This window comes from Phoxinus phoxinus (assembly GCF_949152265.1).
Source record: "Phoxinus phoxinus genome assembly, chromosome: 19".
Lineage (NCBI taxonomy): Eukaryota > Metazoa > Chordata > Actinopteri > Cypriniformes > Leuciscidae > Phoxinus > Phoxinus phoxinus.
The window spans coordinates 22496597-22514777 of record NC_136894.1 but is presented as its reverse complement, the minus strand read 5'-3'; the positions used below and the strand labels follow the sequence as shown (position 1 = coordinate 22514777).

Genomic DNA, 18181 nt, shown 5'->3' with positions numbered 1-18181 from the left:
ATGCATTAAATTAGGTTTCTGAATGAAAACTAAGAACCCAATACTGTCATTTCTCAAAGGTGATAATGGCTGCGCACATACAGGTAGGCCTACATGACGTCACACACAAGTACTGTTATTTTGTGTTTTTGTAATGTGACTATAGGGACATATTCTTTCTAACCGCCAGGTTGCAGATATGCAAAACGGTCTGTTAAACAGCTGCTCTCCATTGTCAGTCACCTGCAGGTGATGTTATATTTGAAACTCTCTGCCCAGTCTATCATTATCATATAACAAAACTCAAATCAAATCAGGAAGCTAACAGGGAGCGTTCTCAGAACTTTAACTGGAAAAATTCTCTCAAAGTTATGACAAACCTTTCTTCCAGTCGCGTTAATGTTCATTCAGAGTTATCTGGTTTTCACAATGTTCTCAAAACGTTAGCACAAAAACATTATTTACACATCGTTCACCTTTTTATCTGAAAAGTTTTCTCAGCTAACAGGGAATGATCTCAAAATGTTAGCAAAAAACTGTAGACTGTTTCTACATTACTCATGGCATGTTTTTTGATTTTAGATTTAGTTGGACTTTTGTTTTTAGATGTTACTACATTGCCTTAAATGTTTAAGTACAATCAACTTGAACGATTAAGTCATTTCAACTTAAATTAAATAAACAGAGTATAACTTTTTAGTTAAAGCAATGTAAAACCATATGTAAAGAAATGTAAACCCAATAAGTCATAACTTATTGATCATATAATGTTTTACAGTGTATTTGTTTAATGTTCACATAACATTTAAAAGTAAGTCCCCATAATGTTTGCAAAATTATAAAATGGAATGTTGTCTTATTGTTCGCATTAAAAAAATGTAAACTTTTAAAAAACTGGATGTTTTGAACGTTCAACATTGGAGAATAATACATACAGAGAACTATAACGTTCCCATAACTAAATCAGAAACGTTAGCAACATGTTCTGAGAAAAAAAAAAAGTACGCTGGGTCAGTTGGATGTTTAACATAAACAAAAAAACAAAAAATTACTACTTGTTTCAGAACATTCTTTTTTCTTTTTCTTTTAAATGGATTCAGAAATAATTCACATAGAAACATTAGCAAAATGTTCCTAGAACATATTTTTGTCAGCTGATAATAGCTGTTGTGTAGTCCGAGCCACAAAGCCATGTGACTTCAGGACACATAATAAACCCCTTTTGCCCATGAGCGGCTGATTCCAGCCCTGGTCCTACTCTGAGGTAATGTCATAAACATGCCAGACTAGCGTTTTCTCTACAGCCTGACAGAACGAATCTATCAGCCATTATTAGGCAGAGCTCCTGAGCATCCACGACAAGGAAACACAAACCTCTTTATTCCCGTTTTATTCTGTTTTAATAGAGTCGATCTCCTGTCCCAAAACTAATTACAGGTACAAAGAGACACTGCCAGATGAAAGCACCTATGCTTTGATGGATGATGAGAAGCCAAACAAATGTGATTTGCGCAGTAATAGACGACAGAAGAGTTTCTGCAGCATCTCCAAGTTCTGTTCGGGAGTGTCAGTCTTTGAATAAGCCTAGAATTGTTTTTACCACCATGGTGGAGTCAAGTCGAGGATCCAGGCTATGAAAACAAAGGCTGCAGGTTCAATTGCAAACTAGGAAGGGCCCTGGAGAGTTACTGAGATCCTCTTTTTGCTCAATGCCCTTGAGCAAGGCCCTTAACCTTAAGGTGGTCCTGGGGGACCTTCCCTGCTTAAGTATATGTGCACAGAAAATCTCTTTAGATAAAAAAAAGTATTCTTATAACCTTCTGTGGTAGGCCTACCCATTATGGTCTAACAATGGAATATTGTTTTTTAAATTTATAATAGTTTTTTTTATGTTTTACAAAAAAAAGCTCTAATAAAAAAGATAAAGACACTATGGCTTTGGCAACCTTATCAATCTTAGTTAAAGGTAGGGTAGGCAATTTCAGAGTGGCTAGCAATAGTAAGCTAGCTTTGAATGTATGAGATCCCATCTTCTTCCAAGCCACACCTCCTTCAAAACACATTACGCACACAGCAGAGTCTGCAAAGCGTCATGAGGAATGGCGTTAAATGACCTCATGTCTCAGAGCACATAACATTGCAATAATAATGAACGTAAACAACTTACAGAGCTCTTACTTGTACCACCTGACTGCTGCAGGTTTATTTCAGCGTTGACGAATCATTAATCCGAGTCTGAGGACTGTACTTTAATTGTACCCCCAGACAGCAACATAGTGTCGGCCCAAATCCGGCCCACATCTGGTACATGTGGATCTGGGCCGATACTACTGCATGTTGCTGTCTGGGCCACAATCTGTGGTTAATTATTTACTGTTTTTCCTGACCTTTCTGTAGATTAAACACATGAAACAAACTGTATGTTATTTATACATAAACACAATTACTTCCAAATAAATAAATAAATAATTGCATAATAATAATAACCATCACATAAATAACTTCAACATAATTGAGACCATTCTAAAAATTCCCAATGACGAAATGCATTACTGAAATTCCACTAAGGTAAAATAGACATTCACAATATTTTCTAAGTTTAATAGGTAAAGTTGATCTGTGTCACCTCAAAACCAACATATAACAAAAATTAACTGCTCTTTTTAACATCTGATGATTGTTGTAGATTTTTCCAAAAGCGCAAAAAAATTGGGCTAAATCACATCAAAGAAGGCTAAAGGCTATTAACAAAAATCTCAGAGGTGTTTAGATTTAATGTTGTAATGTCAGTGCTTTTTATCAGTGCTTCAGTATCTTAAAAAGTAAAGTAAATAAAATCTATATAAAATCGGCCAGGACGTGATTTGATGAGATTTATGATGTTCTAAAACACAATTTCTTGCACTTCATGACATCAAATGTTTTATTTCCTTTTCATTGTTGTAAGACAGTGAATCCCAAAACAAAAGAGACTGACTCATAAGAATGCAGAAGTACAGAAAACCCCAACTGAACAATGTTTGAAAAATCAGCAGGAGCGCTGTGTAAACATAACACTTAAACGAGAGAACTCGCAAAGAGTTGACCACAGTGCACCTTAATTGTCTCAGGATTCAACTCCTGTCTGCCTCTTTTTGTCTGAATAGATTAGTCCCCAGGTCAAAGTTTGGCGGGCCACCGCTCACCCTCCCCCCGTCATGAAATATTCACTACATTCTGCTGTTGTCAAAGCAACAGGCCTGACACCGCAAATCACAAAACAAGGGATTAAAGCAGAGGGGGTTAAGTATATAAAACGCAGGTTTGAAATGTTTTAACCAATGAGAAACAAAAATGCATGTGCTGGGTTGACCTATTTTTAGACTTCCTTTTCCTGCAACATTCTATACAAAACGATGCATCATATTCCGCTTCAGAGAGCAACTGATGTCACTGGTAGGCTATATGTCCCAGATTTAAAGTAGATTCTTCCTGTTGGCATCGGTTAAAACACATCTCACGACGGCTGCACCTCAAGTGCACCAAGTTCTAAACCAGCTGATTGAACGTGTAATTCTGTTGTCTCTATAAAGCGCACAGTTGGAGGGGAACAGGAAAAGCATTCTACACTTCTTGATGGAGCCCGTGAACTCTGACCCGCTGGAAGAATATTCACATGCATCCTCCCCCACTTCTCTCTTTAAAACTATACCTCTCAGAGTCAAAGTCATTCTGCTGTGGAAAAACAACAGGTTGCTGCTTTCAGATCATATGTTTAATAACTTAGAAGGATCTGTAGTGCGGAGGAGAATGCAAACATATTCTGCAGAATGCAAACACCTCAAGAATAGAAGGAGAAGAAACAAGTGTTCTTTGTGAGGGCAAAGTGTGTCTGCAATGCAAATACACTCGGGATAAAACTGAATAGGTTGCAGTCTAAAGGATACATTTAATGTAAAACTCTGAAACAACAACCCAGCTAACAGGGAACGTTCTCAGAACAACGTTCTGGCAAAGTTCTCTAAAACATTGTTTAACAGGTTGTTCAATGCTATCTGGTCTTTAATAAAGTTCTCAAAACGTTAACATAAAAACACACATTGTTAATGGAACATTTTTTTTTTCTGAAACGTTTTAGTTGGACATTTATCTTGTTTCAGAACGTTCGGATAGCATTCAAAAGGAACGTTCCCATGTTTGCAAAAGCAAAATGCTAAAATGTTCGCTTAGCATTTGCATAACTTAAGAAAAATTTAAGGACGTTTTGAAAGTTCACAGAACATTCAGAAATAATGCTTTCTTAATGTTAACGTTATAGCTAAACGTTCTTGGAACACATTTTGTTGGTCTGAAAACAAACGTTTTTAAATTGACACACATTCCCCAGGCTCAAATGTAACCCCCCTTTCCCTGCTCCTGTTGTAAAAACTGAATATTTCATTTGTATTACACGTGTGATAAGTTGTACTCATCTTTCCCCCCTTGTGTCCAGACTCCTGTGTGTGAGGTTTTGTGTGTGCCTGAGAGGAATTGTGGGGTGAAAGAGTTCAGAATTGCCCTTCCCCCACAACCAAAAAATCCATCGACTCTCGCTCATGGACTTCCATCTCAAAAACAAGCCCTTAAAAGGCTGGTAGTCCCAAAAACATGAACCAGGCCTAATTGTACCCCACTAATTGTCAAGCATACACACAAGAGGGTTAGACAGATTAAATGATGTATCAAAGTACAAAATACGATGGGAAATGTGTGAGAAAAAACAATAGTTAGCAGAACACGCATTGTTAGGCGGGCAGCTGTGGCGTTCGATAATTGCGCGAATGCGTTGATTAATGATCAAAGCTGTGGGCCTGAGGTAGTGTGGCTGGTGCTTAATGACAGGGGTGAGTCTGGGATTAAATATGAGATGGGTAAGTGGAGATGAGGGAGTCAGGTTGCATGTCTTTTCAGACCTACTGTTCATACTGGAGCATTGTGAGCGGGCGAGGGGGGGGCACTGGGGCCCAGCGGCAGCCACAAGCGACAGCTGTCACAGCCTCTGGTGAGAGCCACTAATGACCACTCTTCACATAGGTGTCCTGCAACAGCTCCAGCCAAACAACTACTGCATGATCCACTTCTGCATGGCAGGCCTGGAAGTTATGTAACGAAGAGCTGAAATTATACAATGGCGATTAAGTTTGACTACTGACTTTAAATTGCACTGGGTTCCTTTTTTTAAAGGGCAAGTGTGGTGAATAAAAAAGCATTTAAAGGAGCAGCTCTATGAAAAATAAATCAGTTCATTCAAGTAAATGACTAGTAACTCAATAAAAACATAAATTAAGATTACAACAAGATGAACAATTACACAGTACACCATTACATGCGACTTCTAAATTAAATATAGAAAAGCCTGCATGTACATCATGTGCACCCTTTTACATTTTAAGAGATTATGTCACTCAATGACAATAAGGATGTCTGTGATGATAAACCCATGTAATCATTTTTCTGCCCCAAAAAAACCCTCCAAACGCACGCACGCACACACACACACACACACACACACACACACACACACACACACACACACACACACACACACACACACACACACACACACACACACACACATATATATATATATTTGGGGGAGGGGGGTGGGGTTAATACTTCAAAACAAAAGAGGTCCACATGTTCAAGAATAATATTAATACATTCAAATAATAATAGGCAAATTTGTTTTTAGACTTTGTTTTTCTCTTCTTTTTTACACCACACAGCCTAAATATTTTGACTCAAAATTACTTTTTAATTATTCCCACATTAACTATTTTTATTTCTTTTATTGTTTGTTTGTATAGTGAAATGTATCCGTGAAAACACAAATAGATCCAGAAAAAAATAATTAACAGCCATGCAGCCTTATGTGTGTTATCTTTTCCCAAATAATTTCATTATAATCATAAACTGTCAGTCATCATCATACACTATCACTTTGTTTGCCAGACAGAGATTGCCATTACACAGTACTATTACCATGACAAGTCTTCTCAACGCCAGACTTCTGCATCACCTAACTTTATGCTGAACAAACAATAGTCAATGAAAGAGGGAGGTACGGAGAACCATTGCCGCTCCAGGTGTCGCACGAAACACACGGGGCACTTCGCTGTCGATCCGTCTCGATCTGGATCAACGTCGGTCGATGTCATCTCATTGTTTTCTCGATCTACAAACCAAGACGATGTGATCGCTTTGATTTGCAATTTCAACGCTGTGGGCATTTGGAAACTGCGGATGCCACTCAGTTTGTCATCATCATCTCGGAGTGTCACCTTGCGTTTGTGCCGTTGCCCCACAACTTCATTACGTCATTTACATGTAACGAGGTAAGTTTCGAATCGAATTCTGAGAAAGAATCGACCATAAACAGTAGGATCATGTAATGTGTTAATAATAGTTCGCTACTTTGAAGGGAGATTGGACGAAGAGATTTCGCTTGGACTTGCTGTCGTGATGTGAATAGGCATTGTTTCAGCGCTGGTGGTGTAACTGAGATTAAGAGATCATTCTATTGGCAACTCACTTTAATGATAGTCACACATTGAATTAGGCTATTCCTTTCTTTATTGTAAATAGCCTGTCGTGTCGCACTCACATAGGCTATAACCTCTGCCATAACCCATTCTGTTTGTCCATGCGCTATTTTTAGGAAGTTACTCTGCTGAAGAGCTTCAACCATTGAACCATCTGTATGGAAATAAATCGGAAGGAATTTAATTATTCTGATTCATACGGATCATTCCATAATTCCATCAACGAGTCTTATAATACTTTTGAGGAACACATTTTTTGAAGTAAGAAATTCTAATTGTAGATTTGCTGCACTCAGCAGTCGGTTGCTGGTGAGATCGAAGAGATCATTTCAGATTTATATAGTCACGTCTATAACAAATCAGAAATAAATTAAATAAATGTTTGGCTATGAGTGTGTTTAATGAGTTTCCACAGACTTTTTAGATGTGGCATAGCCTAGGCTACTACACATAATTCAGTAGCCTAATTAACCTTATGTTACATAAAAAATTACAATATTTGTTTATTTTATTTACTACTTATATAAAATATTATAATCATGAGAAAGCAGGCTTTGTGGTTTTAGTAAAATGACTCAGATTAAAGTGCTTTTGATTCACTAAAAAGAACCGACTCATAAGAGCCATTTTGTACTGATCGTTCTGTATGCTTTTGATTCACTAAACAGACTCGTAAGAGTCATTCATTCGGGAATCACTCTACGCCGGTTTCGCTGCATGTTTTTGTTTCGCTATAAAGAACCGGCTCGTATAGAGTCATACGGGCTACAGTAGGTGCGTTGTATTTTTTGATTCATTATAAAGAACCGGTTCGTAAAAGAATCATTCTGGAATCGGACTGTGCTGGCTGTTCTATATGTAACGTTGTTGGCCTACATTCAGTAGCGATGTTTGTTTAAACAACTGTAACGCTATCAGTGCAACAGTGTTCTAAGATTGCACATTCAAGAACTTAACGTTGTGAAAACCATTCAGATCGGTATTTGTTAATTGGAACTGTTCCTAAGAACCGTTTCCCAAAAGGCTACATTTGAGTTGAGTTGGCAAGCCAAAGTTTCGTGTGTATAGCCTATTTAAACTTTAGGCGTATTTACGCCAAATTTATTTACTTGTGTTCATAACCTTTATAGCCTATCTATAACGCAGATATAACGACCAGCTTGCTTTTATTCATTATTTAGCCTACTCATAATTTAACAACAGCCAATATGCATTATATCGTGTATAGGCTACAAATGCATTAATTCTGCGCAAGTCGTTAATATTTTAACTATGATCAAGCCAAGCTCAGAAAAACAGCATTTAAATAATAAACTTGTTGATGCAGAGCAACACATGATAGCATACATAACTGAAAACCAATTATTTTAGATGGAAAAAACATACCATGCAATGCCAGGCATTAAATTAGGTTACAGCTATCTTCCATCTTCTTATTGATTTTTTTCGACATGATTAGGTCTACGTTCAACATGATCTATTATTAGATTTTTTTTTTATTTTTTTTTTTTATTTTTTTTTTTATACACAATAGCGATCAATTGCTTCGTATGGTCTTAAATCTAAACCCAATGTTACTTTCAGAGCTATTACAGTCTAGGGCGGGGCTTTGGTGCTTTACTTTTTTGTTTTGTTCAGTTTTTTCCCCTCCCCTCTCCCTGAAAGCTTGTCGGATGCTTGTCAGTTCGCATTTAGCTTACCATTATCAAGGCTCAAAGCCTTTGGAGGACGACGGACTGCGATTTACAGGGAATTTTTGGATAACGGTCCTGTTGAATTGGGATCTTCACTATGCGGGGATAAGGAATAGGCTATATGAATGAAGCGTTTGAAAAGCAGCAGAGGATGTTCGTGCTTCCTAAAGAATGTGCATGCCTGATTTTTCATGAGGACACTTAATAAATAAAAACATATGGTAAGACATTTTACAGTTATAAAACTTAATCAAACTAATTAGGCCTATGCATATTGATTATACATATGTGATTATCCAGAAAACTTTGATTAATAAACAGCTATGGCCAGTTTCAACAAACCTCTAAACTTGAGAAAACCTTCTAATCTTAAGTGTTTTTTTTAATTATTTTATTTTATTTTATTAGGGTTTAAGTTTGCATGCTTCCTTATATGTTGCATGCAACATAAAAGGAAGGTTTCTTATTAATCGTGCTTATTAGTTTGGATACAAACTGTTAAACTGGTTTTTGGTGTTGTTTGATAATGATAATGAGCAGAATGAAGGGGAGGAGGGTGATACGTGTGTGCATTATCATTATCATGGCTGTCATGGTGCCAAGGAACATCTGCTTGTGTGAAGCTGAAAGTTCATGTAACAGTCAAATAACTTGAGGGAGGATTTTGTGGTAAATGACCCAACAGGCATGTGCTCTTGTTGTATTATGAGGTGAATTTGCTGGCATAAGGGCTGCTGGGGGGCTGCTGCGGGGATGGCGTCAGCATACTAGTTAATACCCCTTTGCTTTGTGATGAGGGGGTCTGTTTCTGGCCAACATGACTTTGAACGGGATACTTCTGCGTGTTTTGCCTTTGCTGGTTTACATATATTGCAAGTGTGACAGTATGGCTTCATATGGTTAGAAGTGCAATATTTGTGGGATAGCGTTTTGTCAGGTGACCTAAAATGGTGTTTCATTTGGTAACATCTTAATTAATTCATTTAATCCCCAAATGTTACTGTGCGCATGCAGTTTAAACCTTAAGGAACAAACTGCATGTGTTTTTCTGAAAAAAAGAAAAAAAAAAGTTAGTAAAGATATGTGAAAATAATGAACTCCTCAAAGTAACAACTGCATATTTGATTTGAGGTGGGTTAAAAAGGTGCAGATGACACTAAACAGTTATTCTTGTGTTCTGTGCTGACAGACAAAAGCCTTACCTTGCAGCAGCAATGGAGATATTTGCATAAGCCTTTGCTAAAGTCACTTCCCTTTTATTTGCAGCTGGTTACTGTGCTCAGCCTCAATGAAGCAAGTTGTTTACACGGCTTCGGTTCACGCACTACACACCTTTTGACAGCGCAAGTCAAACAGCCTGTTCATTCGGGAATGAGTGAGTGGGTGTTGTACTTGTTCGAGTTGTGAAGAGACCCAAGCAACCTATGAAATCCCAACCGTGACTGTTCTGAGATGTAAGGAAAAGTGATAAGATTTTCAGTGCTTCTTTTTTTTCTTTTTCTTTTTTTTTTTTGTAGATTTGTATTTCTTCTGAAAAGGGCCAGAGGGCTTGGGTTCAACCATTTAAATGTCGAAAGACGTGGTATTTTTCTATTTCAAGATCCTTTTCTCTGAATGAGAATGGAAAGAGCAGCCTTTTTATTAAATTCAAAGAAGTTAAAAACAGTGATGGCCAAATTGTCCTTTTGATTTGAAATGGAGCCCAAACTGTTTATATATAGTGATTATAAAAGACTCAGCTATCTGAAATATTTGAATATTGGAGATTTAATAGTACAAGTCTACCTAGAATGCGCAATATGGCCATTTTATGCATCTTATATATTCAGAGGATTAAATAACATTCCTAATTGGACATTTCCCTTTGTCGCCAGTCTATTTTCTATTTGAGGTTTATGGCTTGAACTTGTGGTGACCTTGCAAAATTGACCCTCAACATTCTACTGTGACCTAACAAGCATTTCCAGTCCTCTCGCAACCCCTAATAGCGCAAGATCCGCTAGCTGGAGGAAGGGACCATTAACATTATCAGTGGCTTTGAGTACAGGCAGTAGGGAGGCTAAAACAAAAGGCACAAGGGTGGCATTGTGAAGGATCAGCAGTAGATTACTGGAATTCTTTTTCCATGGCCTGAATAAGCTTCTACTTCCCCCATCTGGACACATGAGAAGAAAAGCTTACATTTGCAACTTTAATATTGTAATGCCTTTGTTACACTGAAGCAATATGAGGCTGCTTAGCCATTAGTGTCATTTGGATTCAGAAGACGTACTGTAATAACGGGTGTCGCGAATGTAAGATCCTTTTGGTGAAGTGTGTGCAGTAATGTTTTACGATGCGTTCTGTTGATTATTAAAACATTCAGGGAAATAGATTTAACGAGTTGGCATTATTGCTACAGTATGCTTAATGTGTATTATAGTATGTCACAAAAGCTGTTAAATGTTTCATTGCTGCATCATTACCTCTCGTTGCTCATTAAATTAAACATACACTCACATGCACACACCCACATACAGAAACAGAGAGATGAGAGAGAGAGGGTTGGAGGATCGGGTCATGTATATGTCATCAGCTGAAGTGCAGTTTTACCTGTTGTGGATTAATTTGAATAACTGTCTGTTTGATAAACAGCTGAATGTTGTACATCCAGTCTAATAGAATCATAATCAGGAAAATGGGGTTCATAAACACACACACACACACACAGTTCAGTTTGTGAGGCAAAGTCATTTGCCATTTATCCTCAGGAGCAATAATTCTGAAATGAAATAACCATAAATTTTCTGAATCCTCTCCATTGTGGTATTAATCCACCTTTGGTTTGAATTACGGCGAGCATGTTAAGTGAAAATGCTCAATTGTTACCTTAATGGGATCATTTACACAATCATCATTTACTCATCTTCAAGTCATTTAAAACCCGTATTACTTTTTTCTGCTTCTGTAGAACACAGTTGATGTTTGGCAGAATGTCTGAGCTGCTCTTTTCCATACAATGGACGTGAATAGGGACTGGGGCTGTCAAGGTCCCAAGAGAACCAAAAAATAGAAAGCATTATAAAAGTATTCTATATGATTTGTGCACTCTATATTAAAGGGTTAGTTCAACCAAACATGAAAATGATCCCCTAATTTACACACCCTCAAGCCATCCTAGGTGTATATGACTTTCTTCTTATAGCCAAACACAATCAAGGTCATATTTAAAAAAATAACCTTACTCTTCCAAGCTTTATAATGGGAGTGAATGGTACCTTAGATTTTGAAGCCCAAATAAGTGCATCCATCCATCATAAAAGTTATCCATACAGCTCCAGGGGGTTAATAAAGGCCTTTTGAAGTGAAGTGATGCGTTTTTGTAAGGAAAATAATCCATATTTATAACTTTATAAACTATAATCACTGGCTTCCGGTAACAGCTGTGCGTGAGTCGAGTTGCGGCGGAAGAGTGACCTCTGACCTGGCGTATGACGTAGGATTGTAGGAGTAGCGTAAGCTTAGGTGAGAGTAGACGCCTCTCGCGGTTCAAAACAAACTCATGCTCCTCTTCGTTAATATCGAAATCCTCCGACATTTCTCTTTAAAAATGCTAATTTTAGACTTCTAATTCGTGACCGGTGTTTTATTTTGCTCTAACCTCTGTGCTTCCGCGTTCGTCAATATGTAATGCGTCGGATCATAGGTCACTCTTCTGCCGGAAATAAACTTGCGTACGGCTGTTACCGGACGCCAGTGATTATAGTTTATTGTTATAAATATGGATATTTTCTTATAAAAATGCATTGCTTCGTATGGATTACTTTTATGATGGATGGATGTACTTTTTTGGGCTTCAAAATCTAGGGTGCTATTAACTCCCATTATAAAGCTTGGAAGAGCCAGGATTTTTTAATATAACTCTGATTGTTTTTGTCTGAAAGAGAAAGCTTGAGGGTGAGTACATTTGGAATACTTTTCATTTCTGGGTGAACTAACCCTGTAAGTCATCTAAAAGCATACGGTTACTTTGCATGAGGAAAATACTGAACTTCAAATAGTTTTTCGCTAAAACTATGCATAAGACGGTAGGGCTGGGCGATAAAACGGTATCGGGTATTTATCGACGGTTCACCTTTATCGATAACAGTAGATTTTTTTTTGATATAACGCTTAATAGTTTCACTTAAATGCATTAAAATGTAAATAGACATTAAGTTTGGTTGCACGAACAATCCTCAAGCGTCCCTGGATCATAAACAGACTCATGTGCCTTGATAAAGGAGCATGCTACAAGTGACAAGCAAACAGCCACTAACAAGTTACGTTGCTGTGGGGTTCTATAGTATCCAGCTGCAGACCCGCAGCACCACCAGTTTCAGAACCCCAGCGCCAGAACCGGAAGTAAGGGGCGGAGCTTACGTTCTAACACCAGCGCCAGAACCGGAAGTGAGGGGCGGAGCTTACGTTCTAAACCGGGTAACGCCACCAAAGATTATAGAAGTTACTTCTATACTCTTTGACGCCACCTAACGTTTTGAAGGGTAATTTGCTTAGACACGAAACGGTATGCTTTTATTACACACGAAACGTCATACTTTATACGTATGTTATAATGATACATTAAGGTACAGAAACATTGGGCTTCACCTTATTTCATTTTTAATATCGTGGTTTGTTGAATGCATTTATATTTACTATGGTTCTTTTTTTTATAATAATTTTGACAATGTATTACCTACATATTGTAAATACAGTTGTTATGATAACACATTTATTTCTATTTGTATATAGGACAGTTAAGCTGTCATTTGTAACTATACAAGAATATAGAAACTATTTAGCTATTTTAGTAAAATGTTCTTATTAAAGTGGTACTACAAGCAGGAGTATGTTGTTTGTGCACCACAAATTGACACTTACCAATCAGGTATTTCAAATAGGCCTAATTGTAAACTAGCATGAGAGAAAATGCCACAAACTATTGTAAAGTGACATATACCATTGTTAAATTAATTATGAAAACTGGCACCAATCATTCAGAAGTGTGCTGGACCTTGACACTGGCTTTTCACAATGCAGAGTAGTGTACATCTGTAGATCCTATATCTATTATAATGTGGATACAGCAAGTCAAATATTTGAACAAAACATTCGGGCATCTCCAGAAGAAATATATATTAAATTAATTTGTAGTTATTGTAGACTTGTATTGCTTGTCTCATTGTCAATAACTCCGCCCCTCACTTCCGGTTCTGGCGCTGGGGTTCTGAAACTGGTGGTGCTGCGGGTCTGCAGCTGGATATATCTCGTGGGGTTCGGTTGCGCCATCGCCATGTGACATCAGAACACACGAACACATGCAAAAATGAGATGTCCCAATAAAAAAGGACATGTCAGCTCGCCAGTGTGGCAATTTTTTCGGTTTCTTTACGTCCGACCAACATCAGAACACGGTTGTATGTATTTCATGACCTTTCTGTAATTTCATCACCTTAACCGCTTCCACCCTTTGGAATATGCATTATATTGTCCTTCACGGCCTACATCTACCTCACCTCAACAAACAAACCCACAAGCAGTCCACGATGGAGAGGTACTCGGCAACAATGCCTTATGAGAAATCCTCCAAATTATACAATAATATAACCAAGTTGTCATCTTTGCTCACAATTTGTAATGAAGCTATGTATACTGTATGTGAATATTACTATTTGAGAGTTATTCTTGTATATTTAGTGTTTTAAATGTGAATAGTACTACTTGATATTTTTGTACAATTTTTTTAATATAGGTTATTGCATATTGATGTTTGGTCACTCTAAAAGCTGAAGTTGGTTTTATTCATAAAATTGTTATCTTGTTTGAGCTTTAGAGGTTTGTATCTACCTCAAAGTTTACCCTGATTGTTCTGTTTACACTTTTACATTGCACACATTTTGTAAGTTCAAGAATTTCTTTTAACAGTTATTTATTTAATCTTAATATAAGATATAATAATATATTTGTTTAATTTCTATTTAGTTTTTGACTGTTAAAAACTAAATTATTTATTTTCCTTGAAAAATGTGTAAATTAAAAATACAATGGTTAAATTCAAACTTTTTCTACTGGTCTTTTTTAATAAAAAAAGTTGTTAACATTTATCAATAAGTATCGCTACTGAATGATATGAAACATTATAGCCTATAGTGATTTTTTAGCTGTATTGCCCATCCCTAAGACGCTCACCACTTTCATTGTATGGAGAGAGCAGCTTGGGCATTCTGTTATATCACTCTTTTAGTCATATTTGGAACGACGTGACAGTGAATTAAAAAAAAAACTTTTTGCATGAACTGTCCCTTTAAGGAGTTACCGACATTCTTCAAAATATATTATTTTTTGTCTAGCAGAAGATAGAAATTCATACAGGTTTGAAACAACTTGAGAGTGAGTAAATTATGACATTATTTTCATTTTGAAGCGAACTATTCCTTTTTAAGTTATGATAACATTATATCTGAAAGTTCTCAGAGTTTTCTAAATGTCTTTTTTTTACTTTAGTGAACTTTAGAGAAATCATTATGGGAATGTTTTCTTTATTTTATCATTTTGGAACTATTATGGAAACTTTTTGAATGTTCTCTGAAACATCTACCAAAAAAAAGGAGACTAAAGGTCTCAATATACTCATGGCGAAATTGTTTTTCGATCTTCCCTTAGGAGTAAAAAGAAGTGAGAAATATGTGACCAATATTGTTAGCGAACAGCACATTTTCAGGTTACATTAGTAGTCTCATGTAGCCAGACCTTCAGACTGATGTCAGAAGCTCTCATTGGTCAAGGACCGCCCAGAGGACATCTGACCAAAATGTAAAGTAACCAATCACAATTTGTTTTGTTCTGCGCCATGTTTAAGGGAGTGAAAATGTACAGTCGATGTCCCTACGATAGCGTCGTTCATCTAATAAATGATTAATTCAAGAACGTTGTGCAAGTTAACTGCAAAAGTGGTATACTTCCAGCATATAAACTTCATATAAATCCAGCATTTAGTTGATCCTGATAAGCGTTTATTGTCCATGAGGGGGTTTGATGACACGAGAGCTTTGTTTCCGGACGGACCGTTAAAGAACGCGACACACATGTACCTGTAGAATGCAACCAAACATATGACAACTTCGAAACTCATTTAGCGTGCCTTATGCATCAGACGTTCAGCCAACAGCCTGTGGGCGTCTGGGGCTGTTGTGCCTGCTAACGTTCTAACATTTACACAGGTTGTCACAGGACCCATTATGTTCAAAGCAAGTCGTCAAGTTGTTCTAAAGCGGCTATGGTAATTATCATAGCATTGGTGAACTTGACTACATCTCAACTGACAACACAGCTGAGATGACTAATGAGTTTGCAAATAAGAGAACTTAATGAGTTGCCAAATACTTGTTAATGCGCACCCTGCAGACAGATGAACAGACACACGCTCTCATTGAGTGGTGTGTTATGTCTTCGCTGCTCCCCCGGGCCATCTGATGGGGAGCTGGCACTACAGCCGAGCAGCTCCAACACGCGTGGTCAACATGTGGGCGGTAATCCCGCTATTAGGGTAATCTGCTCAACCCACCAATCAATAGAGAGCACGCCCATCCTCCATCAGAGCCCTGTAACAGGCAAAATTAGGGCTGAAGAAAAATGATTTAATCACTGGGATTAAGTGCAGCTGAGGGGGAGGAGAGACTCCGCATGAAGAATTTAATTTGTTGAGTTAAGACGTCCAGGTTAAGAGTGAACAGATGTCTTCCGAAATTGGTTGATATTTATTTGATTATATACCTATTTGTGCTTTTTGCTTGTTTTTGGATTGGGCACTGAATGGTCAGTGTTTTATAGTAAGTGTATAGTGTTAGATACATACAGATGCCAAACAATATACATGAATTCCATTGCGTTACATAACCAAATATCAAACCAAGTGCCACTTATTTGAAATAGGCTACATTTTTCAAGGAAAACATTTCACAAAATAATTATTTAGACATGTTGTCTTGGCGGATCATGTCCATTGTTTATGTGATAATCTATAACTGTGCGAGGACACCTGTGTGAAATTAATATCTAAATGGAAAAATCGAAAGACTAGAAAAGGTCATTCTAAAAAGTGTCGAGCATCAATATATTTTTTGCACTCGGTTCAATATTTTGACATATAAGGCAATACATTTTTAAGTATTTTTGCATGTGGTATAAACAATATGAAATGTCATTTTGGTGTAATAAATAAATAAAACATTTTAAATTACACATTTATATTTTCTGTGGCCTATTTTTATCTATTAAATTAATGAATATACATTTTATGTAAGAATTATTAATAATAACATGTATTTTTTTTACTTATTACAAAATGTCATTCCACTTCATATTAAAGTAGCCTAATACTGTTTTGTAATTGTGTTTTGATCCATGGCAGTGATTACGGACTCATCCAGTGTAGTAAGCTACTGTACAGTAAACTACCTGTACTTGTTTTTCCGGAGTGTTAAGGCAGGAATACATGTCTTAGTATGCCCATGTTTTATACATACACAAAGGGAAACTATCTGTCTTGACTAAACCTGAACTGATGGCGGATCTCTTATCTTTTAATTCCGTAATGCTGACCAATCAGCATCACCCAGTAATATAGTGGAAAAACCGGCTGGTGGTGTCATGACTGTACGTTACTTGCAGTAAATACAAATGTGTTTTGATCATAAAAACTGTTTTGGAATGATTGTTTCCAGGATTTGTGTGTGTATCATCTGTGTTGGGCGTGCATAATGCCCAGTGTCTAGTGGAGGGCTTGGCACATGCATGAGCTGGCATCAGCGGGCAGAGAGAGAGACAGAGAGAGCTAAGCAGGGCACAGATTTGGCACAAGAGAGCACAACAAGTGATGGCAGTGTGTATCTTCCTGTCCAACGTTCCAACAGGAACAGGTTGGTACTGTAACTGCACACATCCCTGTTTTTGACCATGACCTCACTGCCTTCGTGTTCAGCGTGTACTACTTAGTAGAGTTCTTCTGAACCACTGCCATGGTCTTTTGCCTTTTTAAGGGGATAGTTTACACAAAAATATATGTATTCACACATCTCATGTTATTCCAAACCTGTATGACTTTTTTTCACCATATAGCTCCAAACAAAAACATATAAGATGCTTATAAACTCTGTATATTCCAAGCCTTCATAAGCCATACAATAGCTTTGAGTTGGAAATTAACAATTTAATTTGTTATTTACTGAAAGTTATTGTGTATGTTGTCTGTATAGTTTTATGGTGCTTTTTTCATAGTTTGAAGACTTTGACAGCTTCGGTTCTTATTCACTTTGATTATATGGAAAAGACCAGCCTGTATATTCTTCATGTTTTAAAAATTCATTATGTGTTCAGGAGAGAAAGTCAGTTTTTTTTTTCTAGCAATGAAAAGAAATTCAATTTATTTGCAAATTTAAACAGTAAACATTTACATAATTACAAAATATTTATATTTCCATTAAATATATTGTAAATGTATTATTATTTATTAAAAAAAACAGAAAAAAACGCATTATAAAAATATCAAGTACAAGTTTTCAACACTGAAAACAATAATAAATATTTTTTGAGCACCAATTCAGCATATTCAAATGATCATGTGACACTGAAGACTGGAGTAATGATGCTGAAAAATCAGCTTTGCCATCACAGGATTAAATTACATTCTAAAATAACATTGTATAACTTGTAATACCATTTCACAATATTGCTGCTTTTACTGTATTCATGCTCAAAGAAATGCAGCATTGGTGAGCCTAAAAATCATACCGACTCCAAACTTTCATTTTTGGGTAAACTGTCCCCTTTATCTCAATGCAGCATAAACAACCATATCATATCAAACTAAGACCAGACCATAGCAATGCTCAAAGATGGTTCCGCAGCAAAGACCGATCATATGATACC

General features: G+C 36.9%; 1 protein-coding gene across 4 annotated transcripts in view; it reads left to right on the top strand.

The window, feature by feature from the left end:
• The first annotated feature begins 6040 nt into the window (after nt 1-6040).
• Nucleotides 6041-18181, top strand: part of znf516 (zinc finger protein 516) — a 42641-nt gene continuing 30500 nt past the window's right edge. For 2 of the 4 annotated variants that reach the window (XM_079590799.1, XM_079590801.1), the window contains exon 1: nt 6041-6332. The gene's annotated coding sequence lies outside the window, so the exon portion shown is untranslated. Of the gene's footprint in view, nt 6333-8226; nt 8455-18181 lie in introns of those variants that run through there. The other 2 variants (XM_079590798.1, XM_079590800.1) reach the window with 2 other exon arrangements.